The sequence below is a fragment of the Sceloporus occidentalis genome, unplaced genomic scaffold (assembly GCF_023333645.1).
Source record: "Sceloporus occidentalis isolate IW3139 unplaced genomic scaffold, rSceOcc1.0.p SCAF_3, whole genome shotgun sequence".
NCBI lineage: Eukaryota > Metazoa > Chordata > Lepidosauria > Squamata > Phrynosomatidae > Sceloporus > Sceloporus occidentalis.
This window is the reverse complement of record NW_028316983.1, coordinates 150,003,621-150,023,315: the sequence shown is the minus strand read 5'-3', so window position 1 is coordinate 150,023,315 and position 19,695 is coordinate 150,003,621. Positions and strand designations below refer to the sequence as shown.

The 19,695-nt window shown below is 38.2% G+C and overlaps 1 protein-coding gene across 2 annotated transcripts in view; it reads left to right on the top strand.

Moving 5' to 3' along the window:
- The window catches only part of CDH12 (cadherin 12), a 330,249-nt gene that overhangs the window by 157,642 nt on the left and 152,912 nt on the right, over positions 1–19,695 (top strand). The gene's annotated exons all lie outside the window — the stretch shown is intronic.

Below are 19,695 nucleotides of genomic sequence, written 5' to 3'. Positions count from 1 at the left end.
TGCCCAGCAAAATTGGCTATTGATGCATCACCTAGAAAATGTGTCTTACATGTGTTTGACAGCAGTCTCATTTTGCTCTTAGCCTGACTGCAGTGAAATAAAAACAAGGGCATTTCAATAAGGTTTCAACATCTTATGTCAGAGAAGGGCAAGATTCCTTTATTCAGAGATGTGCCCTACTCCAAATATTAGTTTCCATTCTGGCAGAATTGTATTAGCTAGATTTCATTTTAGCCATTAAGAATCTCATTCTTGTTATTTATTATCTGCTGTATTCATTATACTTATAGCCCACTTTTATTCTACCAAAGTCAAGGTAGCATACATAGCTCTTCTCTTGCCAAATTCACATCACAACAACCTAGTGAGTCAGGTCAGGCTGAGATTACGACTGGCCCAAAGTCATGTTCCAGGATGTTACATGGCTCTTTCAGGTTAAGAACTTGGATGATCCAAATTCCAGTACTATAACTACTGCACTACATTACAACTGTGTGTGACTGTTACTGAAACTGGTAGCCCTGCTATGTAAGCCTGAGGTGTTTATCTTTCCACATTGTGTTTGTCTACTTTCACAAGAAACAGCCATTCTCTGATAATGGAGTGATGATGTTGCATCAAGTGTTTTGTTGTTGCTGCATTTGTTGTGTACCTTCAAGTCATTCCGACTTATGGTACCCCCTTAAATGAACCTACCATGGGTTTTTATTGGCCAGGGGGTTTACCTCCCTATGAGGCTGAGAGAGTGTAAAACCCAGTGTGTTTCCATGGCTGAACAGGGATTCAAACCTGAATTACAAGAGATGAAAATGGAAGAAAATGGATGTATGCTCAGAGATTGAAAAGGACAACAATCCATTCTCAAGAAGATTGGTTGTTAAAATTGTATGAATTTGTGGAAATGACTATGTTTATACATGGGAAAACTATAGATTGATTTAAGAATGGAAAATGTTAATATACTGGGGTGAAGGGAGAGGACCTACTATAATCTTAGACTTTTAAGGGAAAAAATGTTTAATAGTAAAATGTGTTTATCTGTATTGAAGTCCTAGTTAAGGACTTACATTTTATTATTAAGACAGAATTTTATAAGAATATAATTATATATAATAATATTATTAATATTATTTGATTAAGAATGAACATGGTGGATTTGCCTTTGATTCAGCGTTTGATAAGCATTTGAAAAGCCACAAGAGAGTCAGATAAGAAATGTTCAAGACCTATGTTCAGGCAGGCTGGAAGGCACAGATTCCCTGTCTTTTTCCCCCTTTTTCTTTTGTGTCTTTATTTAATTTTTGTTTTAGATAATATTATATTATATTACTTAGGTGTGTTACCCTTATTTTTTTGAAGTGTCTCGAACATTTATATCTATCTGTTTGTGGTTGTTTTACTGTGTGTGTGTGTGTGTGTGTGTGTGTGTGTGTGTGTGTGTAAGTAAACACTAGTCTCCAGAGGTTCACATGTTTTATATTGCCTTAAATGCTGGGGATGTAGAGAAGGAGGCAAAACAAGCCTGCCTCTTTTGGCTACAGCAAATATTCTCCATCATGCTTGTTTTCACTTCCTGATATTTCACTTCCTCATATTGTTAATTTTGAATAAAACGTTTGCTGAAACATCTTTAAATGTTTGTCTTCTTCAGTTGTATCCGACCTTTAGTGCTATGCCAAGTCGTGGCTGAAGCTACAATGTTTATATGTCACAAGGGGGATGCCATTGCTGGTGTGGAACAGTATTAGTATATCTCTGTCACCTAGACTCAGATGCTGTTTTGTTTTGTTTTTCAATCAAATGGGCAGAATATTCAAGCTGGATTCATGTGGAGAAAGGAAGCATGTGGAGGAAAGAGGAAGAGTAAAGAAAGAAGAATGTCACAGACCCTTGGAATAAGATCAGTTTGCAAGTCTTCCTGCCTGAAGGGACAGAGTAGTTTGCAAACAGTAAAACTATGAGTACTGCTTGAACCACAAACTTGGCAGAGTTCCGTGGCATAGTTAATAGTAATGTACATGGAGATAAATGAGGATCTCAGCCTTGTAGCCTTGGCACAGTCCTTTTTATCTCAGCATTCCTTTTTTTAAAATACATTCAAGGGCCTCTAGGTTACCTTTGGAAGGTGAACCACAAGAGATCTTAATGAATTAAGGATGCTGTTTTATAGAGTTGCTTGCTGTGACTTGCCAGTTCTACAAACTGCCTGACTCTCCATAGTTCATTAGGATGAAAGGTAGAGGCACTGCAGTATAACACTAACAGATATGAACACTGCGTAGTACCATGAAAGAGGAAGATTTTACTTCATTTTATTTTCCTCTTTTTTTATCTAAGAGGGCCAATTTTCCAGTGGCAAATTTGCCTATGGCCTAAAGTACGATTTCATCCTAATGGCTGTTATATTTTATTGCGAGTTTCAATATATTTTGTAATATTTGATCTCTAGGTGCGAGTTTCAATATATTTTGTAATATTTGATCTCTAGGTGCAACAATTTTACAGTTTGCCTTTGCAACAGCATCAAGAGAGGAAAACTGGCTTTGGTCACCCTGTAGGATAATTGATTAATAGTTAATTAACATATTAGGACTAAGTGACTATGGTGCTGATAGATCTTTCAATTTTAATTATGCATTGGTGAGGGAAAACATAGAGTTCAACCCAGTTGTAACAAAAGCTTCATCCCTCATAATGTTGACACATTATAGGAGCAAAACTCTGTCATAATTTAACAACACCTAATTTCATTCCATGACCATGACAGGTGTTTGGTGGCCCACAACATCAGTATACGCTTCCAGTAGCTGTAACATTAAAATGAAAAATCTGCACTTTTAGGGAAGACAAAATCTCATTTTTCTTATATGTATTTCCAGATGCTTTTCTCCAGCCATATATTGCATCTCTCTAAACAATACCAGCTGGATGGCTATGAGTGATAACTCCTTGTCCAAAGTTTAAAAGTATGGTATCAAAGTAAGAACTTTACTTTTTTAATACCATTATTCCTTGTTTCAAGAACAACAACTTTGAATCCATTTTTCTTTTAATTTTACTGGAAACTCTGAACAGCACAAACCAAGTCTATTCTATTACGTTGAAAATAAATTAGTTGGATTTAAGAAATGTGCCAGAATTTGATGTGGAGCTGGATCTGAAGTAAGGTTATGCTCAGAATTTTGCCAGTGATGTGAAATAGGAAGATATTCTGTACTAGAATGAGGAAATTATTTTTTTTTCCATTTATTATTGCAGTATGTACAGGGGATTTTTTAAGGTAGTGGTTACATACAAAACACCATTTAAAACTCAGCAATATAATATTAGAAGCCATCATTATATTACCACATACAAATATAATATTAGCAAATGCTGGCCTCAACCTAATATTGGCAATGAGAAAACCATTTTAGATTCCACTGCCAACAGTTAAGCAAGCTTATGATCAAATTTTGGATTATACAACTTTGGAAACTGGCACGTGCAGGATTTTTCTCAGAAGGTTTGTTCAAATTGTTGAAACTTTTTGCTTCATTTGAAGTTCAAGAGATATTTCTAGGAAGAAAGGAATCACCCAGTTTTCCACTGGCTGTTGGTGGCTGCCATGTCTGTAGGGCAATTAATCCATCTTTTAGTTTGAATTTTAAGCTGCTGAACCTTTGTTGGCTGATAGGGTCTAGAACCTAGGATAGCTCATTTAAAGTTTCAGTTGAAACGCAGAGTAGGTTCACTGTCTCACTGACCCAGAAACCACCAGCTGCCACTGCAGTTTTTGCCTTTATAGATGACATTTAGAAATGAGTACAGTTACGTAGGCAAAATAGCACTATCCCCACACAATATGAACATATAGCAGAAACCTCAGTTATTGCCGAAGTGAAAATCAAGCTGGGGAGTGGATGCTTTTGAATTAAAAATAGGTCATGGGAAGAGTGTATTTATTGACTAAACAATGCTGCATGGTTGTTGGGGGGAAATGGAAAAGTGGGGTGAAAGTTAAATGAATGCTATCAATGAGGGTGTAAATATGTGATTGACCTAGAGCTCATCTACATTTGCCAGAGTACTCTGGACTGCCTTCAGAATATTATGGCCCCCAATTTCCCCCAATCCCCACTTTACCTGCTGCAGGTTTTCAGCGAATGATGACCACCTTTCCATGTGGTCCGTTTCCACTCTGATTAATAGCTGAGCCAAGTTACAGAAAATCTTTGACTATCTGATGTCTTCATCATCAATTTAAAGTTCTGTAAACCAGCTTTGGTCATTATTTTTGTTTTGGTAATGTTCAAATGTAAGCCTGCTTTTGCAATTTTGTCCTTGACATTCCTCAATAGTCTTTCCAAATCTTAGATATTTTCTTCTAGTAGCATGGCATCATCTGCATATCTTAACCCAGTGATGGAGAACCTTTTAGAGACCGAGTGCCCAAACTACAACCCAAAACCCACTTATTTATCGCAAAGTGCTGTGTCCCTCTAGTGACAAACTGTAGTGAACTCTGTATTGGGACGATGGTGCATGTGCTCACAGAGAGGGCTCTGAGTGCCACCTCTGGCACATGTGCCATAGGTTCGCCATCGCTGTCCTAACCTGTTGATATTCCTTCCTCTAATAGTTCATGCCTCATTCCTTGGAGTCTAATCCAGCTTTACCTATGATACATTCAGTGCACAAGTTAAATAGGGTGATAAAATGCAAACTGGCCTTATCCCCTTCCTAGTTGGAAGCCATTCTATTTCTCCTTATTCTGACATTATATTGACCTCTTGTCCTCAGTTTGGGTTGTGCCTCAGGTCTATCAAATAAGAGTGGTCTATGGTTTTTCATGATCTGCATAATCAAACTTTGCTATAGTCTATAAAGCATGAGCTTCTGAATAAATTTCTTCAGAAATTTATTGGTGTGCTGTATTATCCAATATAAGTAATACAATCCCTAGTACAAGTACTTGCAATTGTTCCACGTCCATCACTGTAGATCCAGGATGTAATGATTTTTGTGCTGAAAGTTCAAGGTTCAACTTCTGGCATCTCCAGGCATTTTTGTTAATGTTGGAGAGAGAGAGAGAGAGAGAGAGAGAGATTCGGATAGCGGAGACTAGAAAGAACAGATACTGCCCATCAAACCACAAGGTAGACAGTTCTGGGCCAGATAGGCAATAATCTGCTCTGAGGTAATGAATAGACCACATGTTCCCTTCCTCTTTTAAATGTAGAGCACTTTAGGAGGTGCCTTAAATGTTAACTACACACGAGTAATAAAATTCCTGTCTTCATTTTCCCTTCCTCTCCAAGAAGGAAGAGCATAAAAACTGGGAAGATTCATGAGAAAGGAAAGGACATTTTTAGCAAGCTCCCTGGTCTGGTTAGCCAAGTACTCTATCTGTATATTTCTTCTTCCTACTCTATGAAAACATGAAATGCAAGCCAATAGTGGAGTATGCAAGACCAACCCTATGCATATAGACTGGAGTCAACTTCAGGCTTCAAATGCCACTGTTCCCATTCTTGGAGAAAGGTGGGATATAACTAGAATGATTGATAAATTGTTTTCAGGGATATTCGTATACCCCAGGTTTCAAATGGAAGTATTTATTTCAAAGATTTAGTATAAAGTGAGTAGAGGAACATTGGCTACAGAAATTAATAAATCTATACAGTTTATTTTTTTACTGTGGTTTAAGCTACTGCAATTTTAAAATTAGGATTTGATTCAATGTATGCTTCAGACAATGAAAATGGATATGAAGACAAAAGAACCATAGAGATCACAACTCCTTCAGGATCTGTGTTCATGTGTTTTTTTGGCTGCAAAGAAGAAAAAAGACCATGTGAGGAGGGAAAGAAAGTGAAGGAAGGTACACAGTCACACTTGACATAAAGAAGAGATGATGATGATGATATGATGATGATGATGATATTTATTTATATCCCGCCCCTCTACAAAATGCAATAGGGGCATCTTACAAAGATTAAAAAATTTGCAATCCAAAACCCTCAATCCCCCCTTAAAATACAATTAAACAATGTAAGAATTAAAACATACTTAAAAACAATACAATAAACAACAGGTCATGAGTGTGGTGAGGTCGGAGTTCAGCAGTTAGATTTTTCTTCTGATGGTTGGGGAACTATTCAGGAAAGGCCTGCCGGACAAGATCTGTATTTACAGCTTTTTTAAAGCTGTTTAGGGTGGTAATATGATGGATCTCATCCGGTAGGCCATTCCACAATCTGGGCACGATAGCTGAGAAAGTCCTCTAGAAGCTTCTGCAGCATTCTGGAGTATCTTCTTATTGGGAGTTAGGAACCAGCAATCATGTCAAATCCAAGAAATGATACATTGGGCATGCCAAAAGCAGGATCATGCTCAAGATTCCTCCCAGCATGCCAGCATGCTCTTGGATGGGCTGGGGTGAGCTCAGCACAAATCCATATTGAAGTATTAATGTGACCCAGATGCCATTGCTCTCTTGTTGGTAGCTTAGATGACAAAAGACAATGTTTCATTGATTTTAGTGACTGCTGCTTGTCTTTTTGAAACTTTTAAATTAACTGGATTTCCTTCCCCTCCTCCTCTGTAAAAATACAATGACAACTATGACCAAAAATTACATCTCAACAAAAGATAAGGAGACAGTAGAAACAGTTCCTACTGAGAGATAAGTATGATTTTGTTATTCATGCATGCACTGACAGATTTTTTTTTTAAAAAAACTATTATTATTTCTTTTCTTAGCAGCATTTCATGAAACAATATATGATTCTTCCTCACAATCTTATTAGAGGTGGGAGTGGGAAGGAAGTAAATAAGGGATGAAAGTTCTAAGGATGATTAGTAATAAGAAATGCTTTAATTTTTAGTCAAAATATGGCTGGAATAAGTGACTTTGAACTCATTGGAGGTTACCTTTGAGTAGGCTCTGTCCACACATATACACAACATGCAGGCTGTCTGTAAAAATGCAGTATTTTTAAAAAAACAAAATATTAGGATTTCTTTTTTTTTTTTTAAAGGAAGCTTGAATAAAATTGTATGCTTTCTGCTCCAATTGAGTTGGCTGCTCTCCATTCAGAAGGCAAATTAATTGAAGCTCCCTAGCAGAGGTGCACTGTTTGCAAAATTGCCCAGATTTCTTTTTGTGCGTTTCAGGTGGTGAAAGTGCAAGCTAGGCAAAGTTAACTGCTTAATATAGCTTTACTTTGTTAGAGATTTATGCCGGTCACTTTTTTAGCATCCATTCTTAGTTGTGATGGTACTCCTTATGCTGAAACATTTCTCGCAATAAAGATTTCTAATTTGTATCCTTTCCCTACACCATTCATTTAACTGGCTGGAACAGCATAGAAGACAATCGAGTACAGATTAGGAACAGATTTGGATGGAGAATAAAGCAAAACACCTGAACACCCAAAGTAGTTGTGAGAACTTAATTTTATTTTCAAAATGGTCTCTCGCTCTCTCTTGCTCTCTTTCCCCTATCTTGTTTCCACTTTTTTTCCTTTTTGCTCCCTCCCACCCAGAGTAAAATATGTTTGCTTCCTCTTTTTCATGGCCAGAAAAAAATTATTATAGCCACACTGAGAGCTCCTGTGGTTCCTAGCAGGCCTTAGCACTGGTGTCATCATGTTATGTCACTTCTCGTAACCCACCTGTTCCCTACTAAGCATGGAAAACCTGTGTGTAGGATTTCAGAGAGTATTCAGTAAGTTGAATGAGGGGCCCAACAGAACCCAAAATATATGTGAAGGAAATTTCTATATGTGTATGTCCCTGACAAGATGCCAGTCAGAAATTTTCAACAGTAATAAAAAGTATGCAGTATTAAGATGACAAAACATGTATTGTGTGTCCCATAAAATTCAGACATCAAAAGTGTTAGGTATACATATAAATATACGTATACATATATATCCATCCAGATTGGATTTCTATGTACTTTTCGCCAACTCTAATGAGCTTCTAAAAATAAGATTTAATACACATAGAGATGGAAAGAGCAGAAGATATGGTTGTTGTTCAGTGTCTCCCATCTCTGTCAATGTAAACTCACTTTTAGTAACCTTTTAAAAATCGTTGACCCCAACAAATGCAGTGAATTTGAATCAATTTCCTTTCAGTGCCTGGAGCCAGCAATACATCTCCTGAAAGGGAGGCATAGTGCTTAGTAAGTTGTGGTTTTATATCTTAAGCTATTGTGGTGGAAGGAACCTTGTTCTACCCTTCTCCCTTGTTTGTGTCTTTTGTATTGAGTGCCCTATGCAATTATATTTTGTGAAAACGTGAAATGACCTTTCTGGCTGTGTTTGCAATTGCTGGGGCCTGTCCTACCGCTGTTAAAACATTGTGCTGGTATTCTTGTGGGTGAAAGAAATATTCAGCACATTTGAGGTTCTCGCCACTGCCACACAATGTTGATCAGGCAGTTGTTGTTGTTGCTGTTAGCTGCCCTCAGTTCTGACTCATGGCGACCCTTTGGAGGAAACATCTCCAACAAGCCCTATCCTCCACTACCCTGCCTAGATCCTGAAAGCCCTTGCCCACCCCCCACCCCCCTTGATTAAATCTATTCATCTGGTTTGTGGTCTCCCTCTCTTGCTTCTACCTTCTACCTTTCCTAGCATTATTTTTTTTCCTAGTGATCCATGTCTTCTCATTATGTGGCCAAAGTACGATAGTCTCAACTTGATCATCTTTGCTTCAAAGGAGAGCCCTGGTCTGATCTGTTCAAGAACCCATTTGTTTGTCTTCTTGGCTGACCATAGTATCCTGAGTACTCTTCTCCAGCACCACATTTCAAATGACTTGATTTTCTCTCTGTCTGCTTCCTTTACTATCCAGCTCTCACATCCGTACATGGTAATTGGGAATACAATGGCCTTAAAGATTCTGACTTTAGTGCTCAGTTGGATGTCTTTGCTCTTCAGTATCTTTTCCAGTTATTTCATAGTTGCCCTTCCCATTCCTAGTCTTCTTCTTATTTCTTAACTGCAGTCTCCATTCTGGTCAATGTTTGATATGGGAGCTCTTTATTTCAATTTCCTCGTTGTCTAGGCTAAATTTATGTATTTCTTCTGTGGTCGTTATTTTTGTTTTTCTTTACGTTCAGCATCAGACCTGGCTTTGCACTTTCATCTTTGACCTTCCTTATTAACTGTTTCAATTCCTGAATGTCTTCTGCTAATATTACAGTGTCATTTGCATATCTTAGTTTTTAATGTTGCTTCCTCCTATCTTCACTCCTCCTTTTTCTGATTCTAATTCTGCTTTTGTTATGATGTTTTCAGCATATAAGTTAAACAAGTAATGTGATAGGATGCAGCCTTGCCCGATCCCTTTGCTTACTGGGAACCACTGTTTCCCTGAATTCTGTTCTGACGGTGGCCTCTTGCCCTTGGTACAGATTCCTCATCAGGACTATCAGATGTAGTGCCATGCCTCTAACTTTGAGTGCATTCCATAGTTTTTTGTGATCTATACAATCAAATGCTTTGCTGTAGTCTATAAAATACATGCTGATTCTTTTTTTTTTTGGAATTCTTTGGTAGAGCAGTGCTATTTTCTTGGCTATGACCACAGCAGCAAGCATACTATCTGGACCTGCTTCTAAATAGCTGTGTGTCGGTGTGGTCAGGTGTATTAATTAAAGCTATCCATAGGTGGCTACTCCCATAGAGACACTTTTCTTTTGCAAATGACTAGCCTAATGTTCCAGACAACTGCTGGGAATGGAACCCAGCATTGTGACCAAGGGTGGGGACAGATGTGTATCACTGCTCCATAATTATCATGTGATTTCCATTCCATGTAAATAACAGATGAAGGGGATCTCTTGAAGGGAACATAATTACAAACAAATGATACAACTTTTAACTCTCTTTTTTCACATAGAGCACTAGGGAATTAGGCAATGTTCCACAACTATTGGGTTGTTCCATCTTGAATATGTTGCAAGTGCATATTTTAATTTTTTGTCCTACCATTGCATTGTTATTCTGACCTTTAAAAAAGATGGTTAGTAGTTTTAAGTAATTTTATGTATTTTATTTCCCCCCCAACTGTTGCATTGTTATTCCATCCTTTAAAAAAAAGCTGGTCGGTAGTTTTAAGTAATTTAAGTAAGTGTCTGTGGCTTCTCAACTGGTATGGTTAATTAATTTTGTTCTGTGGATAATGTACTTGTGAAACTGTATATTATGTCTTTTATGAATTTTAATTTTTATGATGTGATAAAGCTTGCAAGGGACAGCTGTGTCCAAAAAGGCAGCATAAAGAGGAGTAGGAACAGCTATGTGAAAAATAACTCCAGAAATTGTATGAAGAAAATAAAGTACTTGCCCTGGTTTTTCTCTTTAGAGAACAGGGCAGCTTGAATGATCAAACAAACCATTTTCTTTTTAACATGTCCCACTTAATTTCACCATTAGGAAGACCTCACTCATTAGTAGAGTGGTGTAGAACATGCAGTTTTCAAGCAAGCAGTCTCAAGACTAAATCCCTGTAAGACATCACTGGGTCATATTGAAGTCTGTAGACCTGGAGAGCCACTGCCACTTAGTGTTGACAAGGTTGGGCCAAGTGTACATCATGGACAGCATACAACCCCCACAATAACTGGGACCTCCCCGTCCCTGAACATTTTTGAAATATTTGGGGGAAATATTAGAGAGGAGAGGAAATGACCCCCCAAAGTCAACTGCTGCTTGTGATACAATAGACCATCTCTAAGCACTCCAGACCACATACTAGTAAAAAGTTAGTCTCAAACTGCAGAAGTAGAAAGCAACCCCTCCTGGAAACTATTTTTAGCTATTTTTTTTTATCAAAAAGTAGATGATTCAGCTCATCAAGAGTCTGTTAAAGTTATTTTTTAAAAAAAAGTCTAGAAGCTTCAGTGTCCAGAAGAACAAATGTGGAAAAATAAATTTGACAACATTTTCAATTTTTATGCAATTCTGCTTCAGCTCAAACAAACCCATTATCTCGCACTGGAGATTATCACACTGGAGGGCCGTCCTTCTCCCATCCTCAAACTTGGCAAATTTCACAATTGGGGGCCAAAGATTATCACATCCCCATGTGCCTCTGCCAGCTTTCTCCCATGGGTAAAGTGTCATGGAGCCATCCCCACATGCTTCTCCCATCGATCAAGTGTCATGGAGCCATCATTTGGTATTAATGGAAGTTCCTGTGAATACCAAAGGAGGCTCCATGACACTTTACCCACAGGAGAAGGACGGTAGAAGTGCATGGGAAAGTGATCCTTGATTATTCGAGTTTAAGGACAGGAGAAGGATGGCAGAAGGATGCAGTCCCTCCCTTGTGATAACTTCCCATCTGTTTTCACCACTTTTTCCTCTTTGCATGTATCCTCACTCCTGGAACTACTTGCCCTTCCATGCAGGGAACTTGAGTTTCTAACCTTGTGAAAGAGGCTCATTTCATCTTTATCATTTACAAGATTGTTTTAATCTCCTTTCTCAGAGGGCTCCTTCCTAAGTGAATGTCCCAATAATCCTTAATAAAAGAGTTTTTCCCCACCCCTGTCTCTTTGTTGTCTGACTTAATTTTTCCACAAAAATACAAAATGAAGCTGCAGAGACTCTTTTGTGTTTTAAAATCAGCCTTCACCGCATGACATGAATTCTTTCAAGTTTCATTGTTTCACAAGTCAAAATCCTATCGAGTGTTAAATTCTGATTTAATTTGTTAATTTGTACATTTTTTAGAAGAGAACATGCTTTTTTACTTGTACTTCTATTTTATTTTATTTATATTCAATTTATTTTATTTTCCCAACTATTGGACGAAGAAGGGGCGAGAATAAAGAAATAAAATCATACACACACACACACACACACACACGCACCAAAACACATCATTATGCTTTCCATTTGTTTTATTAAAAGTCTTCCCCCCATTTACAACAAAACAATGGATGCAAAGCCAGCAATATTGAACTTTATCGTGGAGGCCCTGGAACGGGCCTGTTGTGTTCTGAAAGAAAACGTGATGGGGATGGGAGGTGGCAAAGAACGCTGTTTACTTCACAGCGAGAACGCTGTCACTGCCATCAATCATCATTGTCCAGTTCCGGATGCATCCGAGAGGGGGTGATTTTCAGGAATGCTTAAGAAGCTTTCCCGAAAATCGGCCCCTGGGGAACACATCCGGAACTGGATGGGGATGATTGGTGGTGGCGGCGGTGGCGTTCTCGCTGTGCGGTAAATAGCATTCTTTGCTGCCTCCCGTCCACATCATATTCCCTTTCAGAACACGACAGGCCCGTTCCAGGACCTGCACAATAAATTTCATTGACTCCCTCTATTGACTCTACGAACTGAGAGTGTAGCCACACTGCCAAATTGAAGCACTTTATTTACCACTTTATTTGTCATGACTCTATCCTACAGAATCCTAGGATTTGTAGTCTTGTGAGGCACCAGAGCTCTCTGACAGACCAGGTTGAATACCTCACCTGACTATAAATCCCAAGATTCTGTAGGATAGAGTTATAACGGCTAAAGTTGTGTCAAACCTCCTTAATTCTGCACTGTGGCTAACTGTAACCCTGAGATGCTAATATTTTCTAATGTAAGCAGCTATACAGGATTTGACAAGAATTTCTTCAGGCATCTCACTTACTCATTTTAGATACCTAGGGATATAATTAGCATTATTATTTGATGTACACCAAATATTCATCATTGTGAAGGTGCCACATATTTTTATTTAAGTGAACAATTTAAGTGAACAATTTAAGTGAACAATCCCCCACCACATCAGAGTCTCCCCTGAGACCAGAAGGGATATGCCATCCAGAGAGACAAAGAAGCAGCCTTGGGCAACCAGGTACATCAGAGCCCCAACAAGAAGACCAGAAGGCCACTGATGCTGCCCATGGGGACAAAGTGAGAGGCGGGGAGGGTGAGGGGAGGGTGAGAAAAACATCTAGGAGTGTAAAACGGAAAGGGAAAAGAGAATTGAGGAGGGAAGAAGGGAATAAAGACATAAAATATAGGAACAGCTATTGGGCTGTAGTGGTGGGTGACACTGAAGTTAACTCGCACAGAGAGAACAATAGTGTCACCATAGCTGACATTTGTCAGCACTGTGTGAAAGAAGGCAAAAGGTGTCCCTCCTTGTGAGACAATTTCACCAAGAAAACCCTTTAGGTGTGTACTTTACTCAGTAACCACAACTAGGGAGGGAGAGGACAGACAGAAAACATGTCCAATAAAACAAGCATAGTTAGAAACAACACTACACATGTAATTTAAACATGGAACCTGAGAAGCATGAGCCAGGGAAAACTAGGCATAGTAAAGAAGGAAATGGAATGCATGAATATAGCAATATATCCTCTCTTATTTGGCCACATAATGAGAAGACACGGATCACTAAGAAAAACAATAATGCTATGAGAGGTTGAGGGTAGGAGAAAGAGAGGAAGACCACAAGCCAGATGGATGGATTCAATCAGGGGTGGTTGTGGGCAAGGGCTTTCAGGATCTGGGCAGGGCAGTGAAACAGTGTTCATTGCCTTAAAACATCTTTGCCTGTTGTAAAGTTGCTTTTCCTTGGCAGATGGTGGAAAATTGGTCAGGTTTGAAGGCAAGGTGGATGGAGACAAATAAAGGGCAATTGTAGAGTAAAATCTGTTTCAGTTGGCAAGAAACCTGACCCTAAGCACAGAGCCAAAGGGCCACTGGAGTTGTTTAAAAAAGAATCTGAACATCTTATAATGGCCTAGAATTCAAAGACATAGCCATGTTAGTCTGTCTGCAAAGGGATCTTGTAGCACCTTTGGTACTAACTGAGAGAAAGAAAGAAGTTGATAGCATTAGCTTTTGAAGGCTTGAGTGCATCTGAGAACAGGTCAAGCAACCAGATGTGCAAAGAAGATAGAGGCTTACCCAAGAAAACGTATTGCTGGAATTACTGCCAAAGGTGCTTCTATCAAGTATTGACTCTGGTGTGTGAATACTTATGCAACGGACAAGTGTCATTTTGTTTTTTTTATTTACTTAACATTTTTGCCACAGTGAAAATGTCTTGTGCCTTCTCAGTGTTGAGTGTTTTGGGTAAATCAAATAGTATTAATGCCAATTAGATCTGTTTCATTTCCATACTGTAACATACAAAATGTGGAAAAGTCAAGAGGATGGAATACTACTGCAAGACACTATAATCCCAACTTGATTTTAGCTTCACTGAGTAAAGAAGAAAACATTTTTTTTAAAAAAAAAATATGAACAAGTGGGATAGATTGGTTCCCCCCTCTCCCCAGTAGGTCATTTGGTTTATGAATTTTTAGGTTTTGAGGTTTGTACTTTTTGTGCGAAATGTGCAGAACTGCAAAAAGGAATTGTTATTTTGGACAGAAATTGTAGCATTGGATAGGTTCTTTCTGTCTTTATGAACAAGTACACTGACTGTCCTATTGTACTCCCTGTGCTTGTGTGCATTTCTCCAGAAATGGTGAAAAATAGTTTTGTGCAGAGACAGTATTTTGTGCAAAGTTTGTGCAGAGACAGTATTTTGTGCAAGGTTTATAAAAAACATAACTCAAAAAATACAGGTATACATTTGCTGTCTTAACATTCTGGAGGTGATCTAGGGAGGGAGGTGGAGAATCCTGGGAATACTATCTCAGCATGATGAGACAACAAGTCTTGAGTAAAATCACAGGAACACTGAAGTTTTTTCATATCCCTGTCTCCTTTTCTGTCCTGTATTTTGGCTGATTCATAGGAGGGAGTAGCTGAGGTGTGCAACAGAGACACACATACTCTCTTTTCTTGAAGAAAAAGCAGGTAAAGACTCACTTCCCCTTGTTGTGGTTTCAGAGGATGTGACTGAAATGTATCATTTATTCATTTATTTAAAATATTTATATCCTACCTTTAAGGTCTTAGGCCCCTCAAGGCAGCTCATATAACCAATGTTAAAAATGAATATTTCCAATCAGTTAACTACTTCAGAAACTCTACAACACTAGCATCCCAAAAATCATTCAGCGTCAGGGCCTGTTTTTTTTCTTTCTTTCTTTTCTATATGGGTGACCAAATGCAAAAGAGGATAAGACTCCTGTCTCCATCTTTAACAGCAGTGTAGAAAAAAAAAGAAAGAAATTGTGGCAGGTATTATAGATCATTTTGCTTGACATGATGAAAATAACTTTGCAGAAACTGGGTCACCTTCACATATACTTGAAAGAAACTTTTGTTTACTATTATTGAAACTTGATCCTACTCCAAGCACATCAGACATGGCTAGAAATTCAATTTAAGATTATAGTTTACACTACTGAGGTCCATTTTATTGAGCAACAATGTGCCATATGAGTATGAAAAAGAGATTATATGTCTATATGGTCATCTTTCTATAGATAGGGTGGAATGATTGATAAAATTAAAGCCATCAGAAGAGTGACTGGGGGCCCGAACAGACAGGCAAAAATAAAGCTGCTTCGGGTCACTTTGGAGGTATGCTGTTTAAATGACACACACATGTTAAGAGGCCAGAAGATGTGACAAAGCTATGCTCTAGTCATTAGGACTGGAGTGTGGCTTTGGCATGGCTTCTGGCCTCTTAGGATGCATGCGTCATTTAAATAGCACACTTCCAAAGTGGCTCAAAGCAACTTTATTTTGGCCTGTCTGTTTGGGCCCCAAAATACTTTAAAAGTGGTCCTTCCTGTGATATATTGAAACAGGTGTGATTACCCACTCTATTTATGCCCTTACATATTTCCTCTATATGTTGCAACAGATGAGATACTTAAAATTAACACTTGAATCCAAATGGTTTGGGGGAATGCTGGTGATGGAATTCAGTTGTAATATTTCTGAAGTACAAGTGTGTGGCCCTTCCTGCGTCAGCATGTAGTAATGTATTTGTGATAGATCCCACTTCTTCTGGCAGAATTAGCTGTCCCGTCTCTCATGTGAAGTCCCCTGCACACCTAAAAAAACTGCATTGCAGGACTGAGAGAGCTTCTGAAGAATTGCAAAGTCAGTGGCTTTCATGGCTGGCATCCATAGTTTTTTGTGGGTTTTTCGGGCCCAGAAGCTTCAGTTAGTACAAAACATGGCAGCCAGATTGGTCACCGGCGCATCTAGGTTTGACCATATAACACCTATTCTGAAAGATCTGCACTGGCTGTCTATTCACTTCCGAACACAATACAAGGTGTTGGTTATTACCTATAAAGCCCTACATGGCATAGGCCCGAGTTACTTGAGGGACTGCATCTCCCCATATAATCCGCCCCGCACACTCAGAACATCTGGGAAGAATTTGCTGGAAACACCATCTTCCAAATATGTGTCCACATCCAAGATGGCCTTCTCTATAGCGGCCCCGCGGATGTGGAATAGTCTTCCTGAGGAGCTCCATCTTATGACACCCCTGGAAACATTCAAAAAGAGACTTAAAACCTTTCTCTTTTTCCAAGCCTTCCCCCCGAAGAATGAAGTTGTATTTTGGACACCACTGATTCTCTGCCTTACCCTAGATATGAATGTTGGTTGATTGTATGATTCTGTATAGAGTTTTACTGTAATTTTTGTATTATTGGATTTTTATTGGATTTCTATGACACTGTTTGTATTGGTTTTAATAGTCTGTAACCCTGCTTCAATCCAAAAGGGAGAGGCGGGGAAACACAAATAAAATTTATTATTATTATTATTATTATTATTATTATTATTATTATGTGGCCATGTTCTAGAAGAGTTTATTCCTGATGTTGCACCAACATCTGTCTCTTGCATCTCCAGAGAATGGGCATATATATACTGTGTGACCCTGGGTAGGGAGGAGTGATTCCCATGTTAATCTGTGTATTGTTCTGTGTTGATGGCAGGGCCTCAGTGTGGGAGGATATGCAAAGAGGGATTAGCATCTGCTTAATTAGTGATCATTGTCTGAAGGGAAAGCCCCTGACCCTGGGTGGTTAAATGAGTAAATGAGTTTCCTACTTAATATGACATGTATTTTGGACACCAAAATCAATAACAAACAGTCACGAATATTATTATATATCGTATCTACAGTCAGGATCTTATATGTGAAGTATTGGAAGCAAAAACAGATCTCATCATCAGAAGAATGGATTATAAAATTAAGAGAGGCAATGAATATGGATATTTTAACGGCAGTGATGAAAGAGCAATCAACTACAATTGTAGAAGAAGAATGGACATGCCTTAGATCATTTGAAGAGAAAATAGGCACAGGATTATTTTATTGAAATATTGATATATTTATAACTTTGTTTTTGACCCCCTCCTCTAAATACCTGTTTTGGTAAAATAAAATAAACTGTTAGAGAGATAATATTATATTCTATATTCAAGGTAATCTAAGAAATAAGCAAATTAATTTAAGATGCTCATAAAGCATCAGCGCAAGGAGTAAGAGAACAACTGACCAATCTAAAAAGAAATGGGTAAACTTAAGTTGCTGTTTTGTTTTGGGTTGTTTTGTTTTTGTTTTTTTGTTTTATTCTCTTCTCTTTCTATTTTTTCTTTATTAAAGTGAACCAGATTATACAGGAAGTTATGTTATAGTAGCTTATAGGAAATAGATCATTTTAATTCAGTATACAGGATAACAGATACTAGGTTATGGATGTTGTGAACTGGAAGGTTGGTTGTAATTTGTCTTTGATGGAATGTTTAATGTATATTTTTAGGTTGTTATTGTTATGTCTTTGTGTGATAAGAGTGTGTAGCATTATTTTACAATATTTGTATAATAAAAAAATTTCGAAAGTATTATTTGCCATTGGATAGTGCTACAGGGTGAACAGAAGAAAGTTCCAGTTCTGTTGGCATTATGTCTTAGTTCATAAGCACATAGCACCCTTATGCCATTTATTTAACATTGGGGACTGTACTGGAGGGGATTAGACTAATTCCAACCTTCTTCTCTAGAACTGTTGCCATATGGAAAGTGACAGATTAGAATAGGATTGCTTTCCCTGTCCGTCGACATTCCCCATGTGCTCAGAAATTGAAACAAAACAAAACAAAACCCAGGGTCTCTAGTTGTGTGTAGTGCTTCCATGTAGGAAAACTCTTCTATTCAGACTTGTCCCTCTCCTTGGGAAGAGTGTGACAGAACTAGGTGTTAGTTGGTTAGTTCTTACCAATTCTCCCATTTCATGTGTTAGAACATGCTTAGATAACAACTGCACAGGGCTAGTGTTTCTGCACTATGTTTTCAGGCTCCCATCATCAGTAATGTGCATTATTAACACCATGAAAGCTTTGAAGTGGATTCAGAGGTTCCTCCTCAGGCAATCTGTATGAGGCACATGAAGAGAAGTAAACAGATTTTTGACATAAGTGAAATTTCTTGAAGTGCTTCCATTCATGTTTGGAAGAAAAACAAAAATATGGAGGTAGTGGGTGGGTGTCTTATGCCAGGACTTATTTAGCATGATTCTGCCTCATTTTAAGATGGGTTTCATTGTTCTTTTTACAAGCTAACATATCTTAATGGGTGTTGATGTCTCTTGCTAATTAGCATTTCTATAATCAGATGTTTTAAGAAAAGAAACATTATATCTATTAGGCCAACTGCCTTAAGATCCACTATTTCCTGAATTGTGTACAGCTATTGCTGGCTGCAGTCTCAGTTAGTGTGGGTTTTGACTCTAATGAAACTCACACAAAACTTCAGAGAAATCATTAGATTTGTGACTCTTGAGTCTCATTAATTCCAGCAAGGCTAAGCTGCTTTAGATCCAGGGACACTAACCATTTTCTAGAATGGATTGGGACTCCAATGACAGACACAGGATCTATTATTGTAAAGGTATGGAGGAGTATGTGCATCAATAACCAAGTCAGGCCCTTTTCTGAAAATAGGTACCTTATTGTTCCACATAAAATCTAATTATTAGCTGATGTGACAAATGTGCCATCAAATGGGGAAAATCATGAACTAGTAAAACCACTCTGATAATAGGATCTTTACCTTGAAAAGAACACCTAACATTGCAGTTTTAGACAAATGAATCTATCCTATTCTGTTCCATTTTGTTCTTGTTCTTTTCTCTGTGTTCACTCAGGGACATTTTCAGGAAGCATTTCAAAAAATATGCTTTTAAATCAAAACTGGAAGAATGCCGGATTGTCAAAGTATATTTGCTGTGTTGGAAACAAGTTCAGGCAAAATCTGACGCATCAATGCAGAAAGAATTGAAAATGGAGATAATTTCAGATGCTGCTCCTTCTTCATATTGCCTCTCTCTGCTACTTTGTGCACAACACCACCTTCCACGCTGCATCTCAAGCCTTATCTGAGAGAAGATGTTGAGGAGGAAAGAGTAGAGGAAATGAGGATTTCCTGCTCCCTCAATATCCATATGGTAGCTCTGCTTTGAATGCAAACCATATGAGATGTAGAGATGTTCATAGATATGGCTCATCAACATTTTAAAACCAAGTGTGAACTGATTCAGACTTCCTAGACTATGGATGGGGAAAACATGCAGGTTCACTTTTCTCCACTTTGTTTTTGTTTGGTTTTATCTCAAGCTTTTTCCGTTCCAAATATAAAGACATTTCAAAATATTTATATTCTTCAACAACAAAATATAATGCTTTTTTTCCTCCATTTTTTTTCCTCCAGCCAAATTCGATAGTTAAAGCTATTCCAGGAAAGGAGAGGATC